General features: G+C 33.5%; 1 long non-coding RNA gene across 1 annotated transcript; it reads right to left on the bottom strand.

The window, feature by feature from the left end:
* Positions 1–788: 788 nt before the first annotated feature.
* Positions 789–13473, bottom strand: LOC141491872 (uncharacterized). Its single transcript, XR_012469795.1, has 4 exons — positions 12940–13473; positions 6430–6546; positions 5374–5484; positions 789–1275 (listed from the first exon to the last, which is right to left on the bottom strand). It is a non-coding gene; the product is annotated as an uncharacterized LOC141491872 (long non-coding RNA).
* Positions 13474–14230: the final 757 nt, after the last annotated feature.

Raw genomic sequence — 14230 nt, 5'->3', positions numbered from 1 at the left:
CATCACATCAAGGGCAAACTCCAGTTGTCCCAAGGAGAAAGTGAGGCTGGTGACTTAGCATCCTCTCACTCAAACCCAATTCATAAACTGTTATGGCATCACCTAATTAATATCATGATTTTCGTCAAGAATGAAGAACAAACAAAGCATCATTTAAATACATAGTTACATAAATCTATATAGGCTTACATAAACACATATGATTGTGTGTATATGTCTATGTATTTTGCCAAAGTAGAGGATCAGCAAGGAAATAAAATAACAGATTGGAAAAGACTTGGTAATTAATTCCATCATGTAAATTTCTTCACACTTAAAATAAGCTTCTTTACTCCTACTTAAGACTCAAATAAGGAACTATTTATCATTTTAGAATTACCCTAGGTTGTTGGTAAGTTTTTTTAAATGCATGGATATCTGAAGACTAAATCTGATCCAGCTAAGTTTTATAACTAGGCCTCACCACAAACTGACACATTGAATTTTTATTCAAGTCTCCTTAGTTCTTAGTTCACTTGGGAGTTGAAAATTATTAAAGATATGTTTTCAGTAAACCATATATGAAGGTTAATTGAATAACTTTATCATCACTTTAAGATGACAAGAAAGCTAAGACTTACCAAAAACATTACACAAACACATATATGCGTTCTTAAAAAATCATTTATGTGTGCAAACATACTTAAAAATCACCTATTATAGTAGATGAGTATAAATGAAGCAAAGCAATCACCATAATAAATAATATGAAAAATATAACTGGTTTCATTAACATACCTTTTCTCCTAGACAAATGGAGTCAGGACAATCAAGGAAAACATCTACTTAGAAAGGAATCTCTTTTTGTTACTGCTTAAGTGTGGGAGGGAAAGATAAGTAGATTTTCACAGGCAAATCTTTATCCAGCACCATTTATTTATAATATTATAAATACAAATGAGTTTAGGATATGCTAGATTTACTAATTCTATTATAACTGGAAGAGGCAGTTAGGTGGTACAGTGGATGGTGCATTGTCCTTGGAGTCTGGAGGATGGGAGTTCAAATCCAGTCCCAGACACATGACACTTACTAGCTGTGTGACCACGGGCAAAATACTTAAACCTGATGACCTCACATCCAGGGCCATCTCCAGTCATCCTGATGCATATCTGGCCACTGGATCCAGAAGACTTGAAAGTGAAAATGCAGCTGGTGACTTAGCACAGTAGCCCATCATTCAAATCCAATTCTTGTGCTTGTCTTGACACCACTTCCTTGATCTGTCATGGTTCCCTTTCAGAACAAAGTACAAATATTATCATCATCAATTTCATCATCATCATCATCATCATCATCATCATCACTGTAATTGAATTAAATAAGTATACTGTTTCTGAATTTATTATGCATCAAGACCTTTCAAAGACAGATTACTTGATATGACCCATGTATGAAACTCCATCTCCCATTTTCTGGCCTTTGCTTGATCTGTCCTAATAAAATGAACTCTACCTCTTAACTTCCTTCATAGTTCAGATCAAGAAGTAAGTGAGAGATGTTGGGCCTATAAACCAAGGTTGTGACTTTGTGAGTTGAAGTAAAGGGACAAATATGAGAAATCTTGTGGAGATAAAACAATATTCACCCTTTGTTTAAGTATCAATTAAGAATTTAAGCGATTGCCTTTATGCAATGAGGATACAATGAAGGTTGAATAATACAAAATTTGAAGAACCTAAATCAGTTGAATAGCATGACATTACTCCAATTCCATCTAGAAGAAACAGTAGAAGTGGATGATATTGGTGGAGATATTTTAAAGTTTTGTTTTCTCAAGAGATTAGCTAATATAAGAAAAGGGGGAAATGGATTTAAAATAAAAGGAAATTGTAGCATTGATGCGGTTCACTAAAGATTCAAGACAAGAAGAGAGTGAGTTATTTCAGTGCATGAGAAAGATTCTGAAAAAATAATGAGGAATTAAGGGATGAAAAGTTTAATACTGATTTAAGGCACAAGGAAAAATAGGATGGTATGGCCAAATAGAAAAATGTCAGAGTTTTTTGTTTATCCAAATTAAACAATGAAAGAAAGGTAAATTTTGATGATGGCTATACATTTCTGGGAGGGAATGGAGGCAGAGGTTAATTGACCTGAAGACATTTAAGAACAGAAAGATTAGAGTGTTTAAGGTAGCATAGATATGAATTTTAAAATGTTTGAGTATAAATGTAGAAGTAAGGAGGTACCAAATTCTTTTTAAAGGAAAAGAAGAAATTTCCTTAGGTTCATAGACAAGACTACCACAAACTGGATTGGGAGATAAATTTTAATAGAATGAAATTACAAGGAGACATTATTAAGGAATCCTTGCAAGGTGACAATTTAGAAGTGACACTGGGGAGTAAGAGAAACTCTTCTTCATTCTGCACTAGAACTAGTACTACAGGAGAAAAAGGATAAATTGCATTAAGTTATGAAATGAATGGCCAGCAATGTGTGGGGAAATTGATATTTCTCTAAATGAAGTAAAGAGAAAGAATAGAAAAAGGGACATGAAATATTCATTATGGAAGAATTAAAAAAACAAAGTGGAAGGTGTGAGTAGGCCTTGAGTGTGTAATTGAAGAGAAAGTAGAAGATAATCATGAGATAAAAGAAATTGGTTGTAAGCTAGTTGTGTTAGCTGATTAGAGATTGAAATAATAGTTAATAATGCTTCTTAAATGTGTTGAACAAACTGTTTGATTAAATACCTTAATTCAAATAGATAAATTTAATTTTCACATTTTTAAAATAAGTACCACTATAATGCCACTTTTAAATATGAAAAAAATTGCAGCAAAGTTTTATTTGTTCAAGGTTATACATTTATTGTTTGAGCCTGTGTGTAAACGTAGATATTCCCAAGACCAAAAAATATGAAGCAGAGTTAAAGAGATGAAATAATTCCTATTTTCAAGAGGATTGCACCCTAACAAAGAAAAATGATTTTTAAAAATTTAGGAATAAAGTAACATGCAGCAGGAGTTTGTTAGCCATAGGGGTTACAGAGTGTGGCAGATTAATTATAATACTAAGTTTTAGGCATTATGCCAGGTTGTCTCCAATTTTTTGTTCATTGTAGCATAATGGATATGGAAAGGGAGAGCTGCATTTGAGCTGCAGACCAGGTCTCACATAACTGCTCCTACCTCTTGGTTGGGGCGGGGTGGTAGTTTAAAAATGAAGAAAGAGGGTTGAGCATGACAGAGAATTATGATTACCATTATCAATATTGCTAACATCCCCATTTTTAAAGGAATAACAAATAGAAATTGTCTGAAGTTGATATCCTGCTAAAAATGTAATGTTGTTACAAATTAAACAATTGTATTCAAATAAGAAATGCAATGTCATTGTCTGTGATCTCACTGAAAACTTTTTAGGGAAAATTCCAGTAGCAGATAGAACAGGTATGTCATGTTCTTATCCAATTTTTAACAGCTTTTAATTTCTTCAGTTAGTTAATTATATTCTGAGACCATCCATATTACATGTATTCTGGATATTATAAATATGCCATATGTGACATTTATTAAAATATCATTGTTATTTTTATCAATCAATATCATATATAGATAATCACAAGCAACATTTGTGTCTGTATTTATGGTTGGGTTCCATTAATTTTATTTATTTTTGATGAGTAGAGAGTATATTTATAGTATGGGGCTTAATCACAACTTTATTAAGGAAAGCAAGTTTCTGTTTCATAATTGTAGTTTCATTTTTATATTTTTCTGGGAATGAAACAAAAATAGTGACCAACCTATAGTGACCACTATACACTTCATATAATAATCTAACTCAATCAATAGATCTTGTCTCCTTAAAAAAATGATATTTTAAAAAGTTCTGGAGGCAATGCCATAATCCTGAATTACCATCACAAATTATTCTGTTTCCATAAACAAATTTATTTTATCCAGTCATTTTCTAATATCTTTATCAATATATCTTCACATGAGCTCATTCAGGTTTTGCCCAAAGAATCTTTGTCATTCCACTTATAAAACTTGATCATTAAAGAGATTGCATTCAAAGATAAACATATTTAGCTACACTAAAGAAATCCAATGATATGTATCTAATATCTGCTACTGAATAGTGAAATTATGTTTGCTCATTCCAAATGAGATATTTCTGTAGGAGGGTTTTTGTGTGTTTTTATAAGTTCTGAGAAACTAATATTTCTCTTTCTCCTTTCTTGTGAGAAGACATTATCTTTGTATAGCTGTTCTAGAACTTTAGACTCTGGGGCTTTTTAGGATATTTTTAGGTTGTTTTAAAATTTGTTATTATCCATTGAAAAGTTCTAAAAGTAAATGTTGTAATATTAATTATTTTAAATGATTTATTCTCATTAAACTTTGATTTCAGAATTCAGTAAGTCACTTGAAATATTCATCAATGTACCTATTTCCAAATAAATATTGTATTCAATCATTGATTTAATGTGATCTAAAGAATGATACTCAAAACTATAATTTATAATTTAGGCAAACACTAAAAAAGTACACTTATAGTATCAAATTGGCATTTTGACATCAACGTACAAAGATTTCATAAGATACACTATTTTAGTTTGTTTGCTCCTGGAAACATAGCATTATGTAATCATGCAACATCATGTGATTAATAATATGTATTGATATGACTACATATTATTTTTATTTTGGAAAACATATTTAGTTTCACTTAGAAGAGATTTAAGTAGATTTAAGTTGAGACAGAATTATGCTGAAATTAAATGACCTTAAAATGCAATAATTAATAGAATTGTATATTATTGCACTTGTGATATGTTTCAAATAAAAAAGTCTTCTTTGGAATATTAAAAATTCCATCATCATTAGACTTAGATCTGTTTTTTTTATGCTTATAGTATTTGCAGTATTCAGATAAGAGGACTGCAACACTTATTTGAAATTATTTTAAAATACAGTATAAATAATGCTTTTTGGAATCTTATCCAATAGTTATTTAATCGATAATATCTTCATTTTTGAGATTTTTTAACATTCATTTGTTCCTGCTGATATCTGGTATTACAATGCAAGCTATGAATGCTTTAAAATTAAAACCTAATCAGACATATAATTGGCCTGTAATTTGAGAGGTTATTAGAAACTGACTTAACACCTGTACACTGTTAATTCAATTTCAATGTTGGAATGAAATGAGGCACATTGAACAGTCAACAAAAGGAGATTCATTTTGTCCTAAGTCAGAAAGGATATGTTATAAGGATTCAGTAGCTTAGCTTCTAAAGCCTTGACTCCACAATGAAACACAACTGGTTCTCACCTGACTTTTCTGAACACTGCCTTCATTACTATGGAAACTCACCTGTAAGTGGGATAGATGATTTAGTAATAAGCTCTTGACTTCATCTTCTTTATCACCCTGCAAGATTTCATCAGCTTTGGTATTCCCTCCTGATTAATATCTTCTTCCCAACTAAAAAGACAAAAAAAAAAAAACTCCTCCCCAAATCTCCACTTAAGAAGGGCATCCAGGTCAACAATCTCTTCATTTCTTAACTGATTCATCATATTCCTTCTTCAGGAATTTGCATGGCCTACTTGCTCAGAGGGTTGCTAATCTCTGTATCATTCCAATTTTAGTATATATGCTGCAGAAGCCAAGTAAATTCCCTTCATTTTTTTTCCAACTAGTTGGCAAGTTACTTGAGGATAGGTCTTTCCTTTTCATATTTGTATTTTCAGCTCTTAGCATAGGACAGAAGACATAATAGCTTTCTAATAAAAGTCTGACTATCTGGTTATAAAATCTACACTGATACTGGGATCATGACAAGATAGATGTTGCAACTTTTTTGTTGCTAGATGATATCATTTATGTCAACAGATGAGGAAACACCAATAACACTGTTATTGCATTTTATAGAAAACTAATCAAAGTTTTTTTGGTAAAAATATGAGCAAACTGATCCAATTACACTGGTAATCTCCCCTTTTAATAGTAGTGATGGGGGGGTGGAGCCAAGATGGCAGCATGAAGGCAGCATTTCCCCCCGAACTCCTCCCCACCAAAATTCCAAAAGCCATCAAAATTTAGAGGGGCAGAACCCACAGAAAGACTGAGTGATACATTTTCCCAGTCCAAGATAATTTAGAAGCTCCACAGGAAAGGTGTGTTTCGTCAGGACTGGGAGCTGGAAAAAAAGCCCTGGTCATAGTGCAGCCCAACCCAGCTCAGCCCAGGGATCACTGGGAAGAGCTTTAAGGGATAGTGAAAGAACTCTGCTACACCAGAATGAGTGTGAAGTGAGGAGCCCTGGCATTATAATCTGTAGGGAGAATCAAGAGAAACCAGCGCCTTCAGAGTATAGCCCACAGACAGTAGGGGGGCAGGGGAGACTTCAGAAATCTGTATACTCACCCTGGGGTAAGACTGCTGTTTACCCACACTCAGATCCAGCTTGCAATTTGGCCTTCCATACTAAGATTGCAGGGATCCTCCTCACAGCTCCAGGGTAGAGGGGAATGCCTGGGTCATCTACATATCAAGCACAAGCAGGAGAGCATAAGACCTTGGAGGAATAAAGGTCCCAGTGGAGTGTCCCCCCCCCAAAAAAAAAAAAACCCAAAGCCTTGGAAGTGATGTAAATTAGTCTGTGGTTGAGGAAATGAGTAAACAACAGAAAAAATAGAATCTGACCATAGAAAATTATTTTAGTCCCATGGAAGATGAAAATACATACTCAGATGATCACAAAATTGAAGCTTCTGTATCCAAAACCTCCAAGAGAAATAGAAAATGGGCTTAGATTGTGGATGAGCTCAAAAAAGTTTGTTGAAAAGCAATTAAGGGAGGTGGAGGAAAAATTTAGAGGAAAAATGAGAGCCATGCAGAAAAATCATGAAATACAAAAAAATACTGAAGAAAATAATATGTTTAAAACCACTTTAGGCCAAATATAAAAAAGCAAAACAATAGGCAAATGAGAGGAAGAATGCCTGAAAAAGCAAGACTGGCCAACTGGAAAAGGAAATAAAAAAGCTCTCCGAAGAAAATAACTCCTGAGACTTCCAGCTAAGATGGGGGAGAGAAGACAGGCACTATGATAAGTGCACCTCTTTCCCCTCAAAAACAGCATGATAGAAACCTCTTACCAGAAATTTGATCAACAAAACCCAGAAAGAGAAGCTAGAATAACACCTACCAAGAAAGTCTCTTTCAGGGGACCATGGGTAAACCAGGAAATGAGAGCAAAGGATTAGCATGGGGATGGCAGCAAGGAGAAGGTAGAGGGCCAGCCTCAGCCATAGAGACTTCAGTGAGTGGCAAGCACAAGATCCAACTTTAGCTGTGAAGACTTTGGCCCAGAGGGGAAAGGAGCTACAGGAGGATGAGTTCCAGCACAGAGTCTCAGAGCATGCCTGGAGAAAAATCAGCTGAACCTGGGACCAGAGCTCCATACTTTCAGCAGAGCCCTTTGCCCAGAACAAACAATAAACAACATCCTCCACCCCTCAGGGCAACAGAGTTCACTCAATTGAAAGAGATTAACTCCCTCCTGCAGGGCCCAGCCCAGTGTTCAAGATCAACTCAGACCCTGCTGCTGAGACCTCAATCACTTCAGATAAAGCAGCCAGTGCCCTTACTGGCCTACCTTTGGAAATACTAAACCAAGTGAACAAAACCTCTATGATCATCAAAAGCAAACCTCTGAGAGTCAGCTCACCCCCAAAACAAGATCCTAGAAAGATGAGAAAAGGCCAGAGAAAAGGGGGGCCCATGAAGAAATACTTAGAAAAGACAAATTCTTACCCAGAGAGATCTAGCACTGCTCAGGAGAATATGAATTGGTTTCCAGCCCAGAGAGACTTCCTTGAAGAAATCAGGAAGGAGTTTAAAAATCAGTTGGAAAAATTGGGAAAAGAAGATCAAGAAAAAATTAATACCTTGCAAGAGAATATTAACATCTCACAAAAAGAAAACAAATCCTTGTAAAAATACAATTGGACAAGTACAAAATTAGAATAACTCAGATCTTCAATTGGGCAAATGCAAAAAGAAAATGGTTCTGTCAAAACTACACTTGGGCAAATGGAAAACTTCAAAAAATTGAATTGACCAACCGGAAAAGCAGTTGTGATATAAATGAAGAAAAGTCTTCTTCTCTAAAAATATAATGGAATAGGAAGAAACTAATGACTTCATGAGCAAACAAGATTGTGTTAAACAAAAGCAAAAGATCAAAAAAATAGAAGAAAATGTAAAATACCTCTTCAGCAAAACCACTGAATTCAAGAACTGATCAAGATGAGAGAATCTGAGAATTATAGGCCTTCCTGCAAACAATGAGGATTTAAAAAAAAAAGCCTGGACTAAATATTACCGGATTTAGTGATGGAAATCTGCCCTGATATCATAGAACCAAAATGAAAAATAGTTATTGAAAGAATACATCAATCCCCCTGGAAAGACATCCTGAAATGAAAACACTAAGGAATGTTGTAAGGAAATTCCAGAACTATGAAATAAAAGAAAAAATCCTTCAAGTGTCCAGAAAGAAACAATTTAAATAACAAGGAGCCACAGTAAGGATTAAGCAATAAGGATTACCTGGCTGCATCAACATTATGGGATCAAAGGGCATGGAATGAGATATTTGGAAGAGCAAGGGAGCTTTGAATGAAGCCGAGAATACACTACCCAGCAAAACTGAGACTTCTCTTCCAGGAGAAAATATGGACATTTAATGAAATAGGAGACTTCCAAGATTTCATGATGAAAAGACCAGAGCTAAATAGAAAAGTTGGACATCAAACAGGAGACTCAAGAGACACATGAAAAGAAAAAAAAAATCCAATAAGGTCAAATTGGATCCATACCCACTTGGGAGAAAGAGACTCATAACTCTTGACAATTGTAACTCTATGAGAGAAAACATACTTAGCCAGAAGTGATGAAGGCTCATGACTTTTCTGTGATTCAGATAGAATGGTTTAAGAAAAATACCTCCTTAAAAAAAGGGACAGTAAGGAGAAGTGAATTTGGAGGGAGACTAAATGGGGTAAATCTCATTAAATCAAGAGGTACAGAAGACCTATTGTAATTGAAGAACCACCTGAATATTCATCTAATCAGATTTGGCTTTAAATGAACTTAAACACACTTAGTTAAGTTAAGAACCATATCTTACCTTTCAAGCATTAAAAGGGGAAAGGGATGGGGGGGAACAGGGAGGGGGAGAACAAGGGGAACTAAGAGAATGAAGGGAAGAGAGGGAAAGAGAAATAAAAAGGGAGGGCGGATGATATAAGAGGGCAAACACACTGAAGGTGGTACTATTCAGGAAAAAAACACTGGGGAATATGGATAAAGGGAAAAAAGGGGAAAAATACAAACAGAAGGAAGTTAGCATGGAGGGCAATAAAGAGTTAATAATTATAACTTTGAATTGGAATAGAATGGACGCTCCCTTAAAATGTAAGTGGATTGCAGCTTGGATCAAAAACCAGAATCCTACAATATGCTGCTTGCAAGAAACTCATTTGAAGCAGAGAGATACATATAGAGTAAAGGTAAAAGGTTGGAGTAAAATGTATTTGGCTTCAGTTGAAGTGAAAAAACCAGGGGTAGCAATCCTTATCTCAGACAAAGCATCTTGAAAAATAGATAGCATTAAAAGAGATAAGAAAGGAAACTATATCCTCCTAAAATGTGCCATAGACAATAAAGTAATTTCAATACTAAATGTGTATGCATCCCATGGTACAGCATCCAAATTCTTAGAGGAGTAGTTGAAAGAGCTACAGGAAGATATATACAGCAAAACACTACTAGTGGGAGACCTCAACCTCCTACTCTCAGATTTATGTAAATCTAATCATAAAATAAACAGGAAGTAAGTTAAGGAGGTAAATAGATTGTTAGAAAACCTACATATCATAGACCTACAGAGTAAAACTGAATGGGGATAGAAAGGAATACATTTTTTTTGCAGTACAAGGCACATACACAAAAATTGACCATGCCCTAGGACATAAAAAGCTAATAATCAATTGCAGAAAGGAAGAAATAGTGAATATACCTTTTTCAGATCATAATGAAATAAAAATCCTAAGCAATACTGGGCCAGAGAGATATAGACCCAGAACTAATTGGAAACTAAGGAACCTCAATTTAAAGAATGGGTGGATCAAGCAATGAATTAAAGAAACAAGCAATTATTTCATCCTAAATAATGACAATAATGAAACAACATACCAAGACATATGGGATACACTCACGGCAGCTGTCAGGGGATTTATTATAACTTTATATGCTTACATGAGTAAATTAGAGAAAGAAGAATCAATGAACTAAATATGCAATTAAAAAAATTAGAAAAAGCAAAAATTAAAAAACCCCAATTAAATACCAAATTAGAAATTCTAAAAATTAAAGGAGAAATTAATAATATTGCAAACAAGAAAACTATTGAACTAATAAATAAAACCAAGAACTGGATATATGAAAAAAATATAATCACATTGTTAAACCTCTGGCCATTTTGATTAAAAAAAGAAAGAAAAATCAAAATTCTAATATCATAAATGAAGAAGGTGAACTCACCACCAGTGAGGAGGAAATTAAAGTAATAATTCAGGAATTAATTTACTCAACTATATGTAAATAAATTTTGCAATCAAAGTTAAATTGATAAATATTTACAAAAATTTAAGTTGCCCAGATTAAAGGAAGAGGAAACTAAAAACCTAAATAACTTTACCTCAAGAAAAGCAATTAATCAAACTTTTATTGAATTCCTTAAGAAAAAAATTTACAGGACCATATGGATCCATAAGTGTATTCCATCAAACACTGAAGGAACAATTGCTTCCAATTCTCTATAAACTCTGGTAAAATAGGTGAAGACAGAACTCTACCTACCTCTTTCTATGGCACCAATATGGTGCTGATACCTAAACCAGGAAGAGTTAAAACAGAGAAGGCAATTTATAGACCTATTTCCCTGATGATTATAGGTGCTAAAATCTAAAATAAAATCTTAGTAAAACAATTACAACAAGTTATCACTAGGAAAATACATTATAATCAAGTAGCATTTATCCCAGGAATGTAGAGTTGGTTCAATATTAGGAAAATTGTTAGTATAATCAATTATATCAATAACATGCCTATCAGAAATCATATGATCATATCAGTAGATGATGAGAAAACTTTTGACAAAATACAGCACCCATTCCAAATAAAAACACTAGAGTGTAGGAAAAAATTATTTGTTCCTTAGAATAATAAACAATATCTATCTGAAACCATCAAAAAGCTTTATATGTAATGGGGATAGGCTTGAGGGATTCCCAATAGGATCAGGGGTAAAATAAGGATGCCCATTATCACCACTATTATTCAATACCGCATTATAAATGTTAGCCTCAGCAATAAGAGAAGGAAAATAAATTGAAGAATTTACAATAGGAAAGGAGACAAAACTCTCACTCTTTGCAGATGACATGATAGTACCTAGAGAATCCCAAAAAGTCATCTAAAAGCTATTAGAAATAAATAGCAACTTTAGCAATGTAGCATGATATAAAGTAAACCATCATAGATCCTTAACATTTCTATATATGACTAACAATATACAGCAGAAGAGCTAGAAAGAGAAATTCTATTCCACGTAACTTCAGACAAAATAAAATACCCGGGATTCTACCTGCCAAGGCAGACTCAAAAACTTTTTGGAAACAATTACAAAACACTTCTCACACAAATAAAATCATATTTAAATGCCTGGGCAAACATCAACTGTTCATGGATAGGTTGAGTTAATATAATAAAAAAAAAGACGATTCTACCCAAGCTACACTTCCTATTTAGTGCCCTACCAATAAAAATTCCAAAAAAATTACTTAGTTAGAAAAAATGCTAAGTAAATGTATATAGAGAAATAAAAAGTCAAGAATTTCCAGGGATTCAATGAAAAAAACTGCAAAAGAAGGAAGCTTAGCCATACCAGATTGAAAATTATAAGTGGGAATATATCTTATTGCCTCACTGGGTTAAATCTATTGAATAGAAGTTATTCAGCATAAACATTCTCCCTTTTTTCCCTCTAAAATTATTAATCTTTGTGCCTCTTCCCTTTGTACTCTAATATTATTAACCAGGTATCATCAATCACAGTTCGATTATGTGATTTCTTGATAAATTCTTGTTATTAAGATATCATCACAAATTGTTTACTTGACTGCTTGATAATCAACATTGACTTAAACTGCATCAAATTATAATTATAATCAGTATTTTATCTTACTCCCTTTTCAAATATCTTTCTAATATACACAATCCTCCTTACAAGCCAATGTATCATCCAAAACCATATTATTTCTTGACCTATTTATGCTCTTCCCCACAGACTTATTTTCTTTCACACTTTACCTCTCACCCTCCCCATTCAGGGTACTTAACCCCATCTTAAATGAAACATTAGATAATTCAAACCCTGATCTAGTTAACTGAAAGCATCTTGAAGATCTCAAAGTACTGGGAGTCTTGGGAGCTCTCTCCTGAGAACCTTACAAATGATTATAAGTAACAGAGACATTGTCTTAGGTCCTTGCAGTTTATGATGCCCTCATTAGACAAGGTGATTAAAGTGAGTCAAAGTACAATAAAACACTTAAGTTTACAACCCTGCTTTTTTCAGGGCTTTTTGTCTCAGACATAGTATTGTGATCTTGAATCTCTTCAACTGAGATACAAGACCCCAATATATTTATATCTTTTAGGTTCATTGTCTTCAATTATATTCTACCATCTAATAATCTTTAATGATGTAAAGTTCTAAACAATTAGAATTGTTATATCTTCCCTTTTAGGAACCAACATTTGTTTAAAACAATTTTGTTTTTTTCATTCCCTTTTTACATTTACCTTTTTTGTGTGACTCTCCAGTCATGTATTTAGTAATTGAATTCTCTGTTCAGTTCTGGTCGTTGCATCAGGAAATTCTGAAAGTCCTGCATTTCATAAAATATCCATCTTTTTCCTTCACAGTATATGCTGAATTTTGCAGGGTTGTAATCCCACGTCCTTAGCTCTCCACAATATGTTATTTCAGTTCTTCTGATCCTTCAATGCTGAGTCTGATAGCACTTGTGTTAGTCTGATTGTTTTCCCTTTGTATTTGAAATGTTTTCATTTTTCCTCCTTGTAATATTCACTCTTTTACTTGAGGGTTCTGGAATTTGGCTACAAAGGCCCTTGGAGTTTTTTATCTTGAGGTTTCTTTCTGGAGAGGTTCTGTAGGTTCTTTCCATTGTTATATTGTTATCTTGTTCTAGTAGATTGGGGCAGTTTTCCCTTATAATTTCCTGCATTATGTTTTCCAGGTTCTTTTGCTGGTCCAGGCTTTCTAGTAGACCAATGATTCATAGATTATCTCCCCTGACATTTTATATTGAATTTTGCAGGGTTGTAAAGTCTGGGTTGTAATACAAGGTCTTTTGCTCTCCAATATATGGCATTCTGGGTCCTCTGAATCTTCATTACTGAGACTGATAATTTCTATGTAAGTCTGATTGTATCTCCTTTGTATTTAAATTGTTTCCTTTTGCTACTTGAAGTATTTTTTCCTTTATTTGAGAATTATGAAATTTGGTTAATAGCTCTTAGAATTTTTCATCTTGGTATTTCTTTCTGGAGGAGTTCTGTGTACCCTTTCAATGGCTACTTTGTTTTCATGTTCTGGCAGATTTGGACAGTTTTCTCTGATAATTTCCTGCAAGATGTTTTCCACATTCTTTCATTGATTTAGGCTTTCTATTGTTCAATGATTTGAAAAGTTTCCCTCCTGGATCTATTTTCCAGGTATTTTATTTTTTTAAAAGGTACTTTACGTTTTCTTCAAATTTTTTTCAGGTTTTTCATTTTGTTAGATGGAATCTTGTATTCTCATAAATTCATTGGTTTCTATTTGTTCAGTTCGTATTTTAGGGGTTTTATTTTCTTCAACTAACATTTGTGTTTACTTTTCTAGTTGGCAAATTTTATTTTTTGAAGAGTTTCATTCGTTTTTCAATTGGTTATTTTTACTGTTAAAGGAGTTAATTTCTTTTGTCCACTTTTCATAACTTTTCCTACATGACTCTCTATTTCTTTTTTCCATTTTTCTTCTACCTCTCTCTTTTAGTTTTTTTAAATTCTATTTTATGCTCTTCTATGA

This window comes from Macrotis lagotis, chromosome 6 (genome assembly GCF_037893015.1).
Source record: "Macrotis lagotis isolate mMagLag1 chromosome 6, bilby.v1.9.chrom.fasta, whole genome shotgun sequence".
Lineage (NCBI taxonomy): Eukaryota > Metazoa > Chordata > Mammalia > Peramelemorphia > Peramelidae > Macrotis > Macrotis lagotis.
This window is presented reverse-complemented; position numbering and strand designations above follow the sequence as displayed.